Raw genomic sequence first — 2,881 nt, forward strand, 5'->3', positions numbered from 1 at the left:
GAGGGGGCAGAGACTGATCGACTAGTATATGTGTGGGCAAGGAGAGAGACCTAGCTATGTATTGAGGGAGATCGATCGGCATCCATGGATATGTGTAGCAGAGGAATAAGGTTGGGAGAAAGACAAAGGTAGAGTGTTAGAGGGTTGGTGGTGGAGTGGCATCTCACAAATGGTGGGAGAGGCCTGCTAGACAAACGGAGGGTACGAGTGCAATATCAATAAGAGAGGGCGGGGGATGTCTGTCTGTCTATGCACATGCGTGTGAGAGACGGGTCGGGAGGGATGCAAGGATGATGAGGGGAGATTATATGGTTGTGGTAAGCATACGTAACTACATAGGAAGATCAACTGTCGTGTGCCCGAGAAAGGGAGAGACGTAACTAGCGAGGTAAGTGTATCGGTGTGTGGGGAAAATGAATTATAGTCGACTTGGCTATATGTAGGGAGATCGGTACGTATACACGCCTGCATGTGTTAGAACCAAATAAGGTCCGGAGAGACAGACAGGGGGAGAGGGGTGCGTCTAGGAGGTGGTGCGAGAGGCCTACCATGTCGAGGGGGAGGAGTGTGTGAGTATGAGATCAATGAAAAGAGGGGAGGGAGTGTGCACCTGCATGGAACTGTATTGGACATGGGGGCATGGACGGTGAGAATAGAAGAGGGGAAGTATATATGTGTTTGTGGTAGGCACACTTGGCTAGAGAGGTATATCGACCAGTGTGTGCCGGAAAGAAGGAGCCGGGGGCCTACACACTACGCGGGTGAACATACTAAAGAGAAATAATGAACGTGCGCGATGGAGGGGACGCTAAGGGTGGGTGAGAGGGGGCGGGTGTGTGCCTGCACGATAGAACGTTAGCGCTAGCTAGCTACAAATAGAAGAGGATCGTGAAGGTGTAAAATACGAACAAAGATCATAATTCGTTATAAAAAAGTGGATACGGATACTTGAAGAAGATATCATAATGTAGAACATTGATTATAATTTGGGCTAATGTGTGGCTTTTGCAGCTCAGGTCTAAATACTTGTCATAATGTAGGGGGCGGGGCACTATACTTTGTGTGATAAACACGGTGTACGTATGCAACATGGTTTAGATTATAAATATATAGTTAGTACATCAAATGTACTATTATTTGGAATCAACATCAAGTGTATTCAAAAAATTGAATTCGAGTTCATGTAGTACACATAGTTTATATCTATTTCTATAGTAAGCATGTGGTGTGTTATTAAGGCAATACACAAATGATGGTTGAAGTTCGCAACAATCATGATTGTAGATTCTTATTGAAATAGAGAAACGAGTTCAAATTCAGTTCAAATCGCAGCGGTAGTATAGACTTTTGGAATGCACTAGAATGTTGGTATCAGTAGGTTACATGCATTATACAGCAAGCGAAAAAAAATTAATTGGACATAACATGGATTCATACTCCCTCCTTCCATCTATATAGGGCGTAATGCATTTTTTAAGACCGCCTTTGACTATTGACAAGATTAATAGTACATGACATGCACAATGTGAAAATTATATCATTGAAAGCTCCTTTCACAGACGAATTTAACGGTGTGCTTTGTGTAAGTTGCATGTCATATATTATTGCTCTAATATTTGGTCAAAGTTAGCATCGAAAAACGCATTAGGCCCTATATAGATGGAAGGAGGGAGTAGCTTTGAATAGCATTTGTATAGTAAAACGGGGCAAGACTCTCTCTTTGTGTGGTGTGAATAGTTTTATTTTTTCGTTTTCTTTTTGGTTGAGGGGAGTGCGAATTGATTTGGTACGTACAAGTACAATATTACACATTAGGCTTGTGTAACGCCCTGAGCCGGCGCCACAGAAGATTCCAGCTATTCCGAGCTTTGCCGTGTGTTTTATTTGTTTGTTGCATTGCATCATGTCATCATGCCATCATGTCTTTTAATTTTGAAAACTCATCTAAATAAAATTGTATGGATCTTAGGTCCATTTAAATCGAGGGATATTCACAATGGTGATTTCTCTTTATAACATACCCTCCCAATATAAGGGAATTATAACAAAATATTCCATTTATTTGGAAGCCATCGAAACAAACTTGCATTTTAAATCTCTGTCATTTTCAAATATTCTATGTCTTGATCTTTCTCCAAATACTTAAATACCAGTTGTGGCACTTTGAAATATGTCAAAGTAGCTCCATGCCAGTTTTCAACTCAACTTGTATTTATTTGGCCCTCCAAATAGATATTTTGCTTCTATCTCTTTTCTGAAAATAGAAAAGAATTTTCCCCTTCTTTTCTTTTAATCCAGCCTGCTAGGCCTCCTGGCCTTTTCCCTCCTCCACCGAAATGGCCCAAGGACCACCTAAACCCTTCCTAACCCTAGCCCGATGCCCTCACCCGATCTCCTCCTCTCCCTCTCGTCCTCCCACACCGCTGCCACTCACACACGCAGCCCGAACCCGTCGCTCGCTAGCCCTCTCCCTCCTCTCGATCTCTCCCTCTCGCTTCCCCGCAGCGCCGCCATCTCTCTCTGACCCCTCGCTCTCACCCTCTCGTCCCCTGCTGCCGCAGGTCTTCCCACGCCCGTTCCCCATCATCTCCAGCGCGCCCCATCGCCGGGTCGTCGGACCTTGCCACCTCGCCATCCGGTCCTGCCCCTGCCTCGCCTTCACCCGCTCCACCTCGCCTCCAACTGCGGTCATGGCTTCGCCCTGCTCGCGGCCTGAGCTGGAGAACCCTGACCTCCTCTCCATCTCTGTCTTGTGCCGCCTCTGCCTCACCTTGTTGCTACTGCCGCAAGTCCTCTACGCTAGCCCCGGTCAAGGTTGTTGCTGTGAACAGCCGAAGAAGTCTCCACGACTTGCTCCTTGCTGCTGCCTTTTTATGGTTGC

Source organism: Triticum dicoccoides, chromosome 4B (assembly GCF_002162155.2).
Source record: "Triticum dicoccoides isolate Atlit2015 ecotype Zavitan chromosome 4B, WEW_v2.0, whole genome shotgun sequence".
NCBI classification, from domain to species: Eukaryota; Viridiplantae; Streptophyta; class Magnoliopsida; order Poales; family Poaceae; genus Triticum; species Triticum dicoccoides.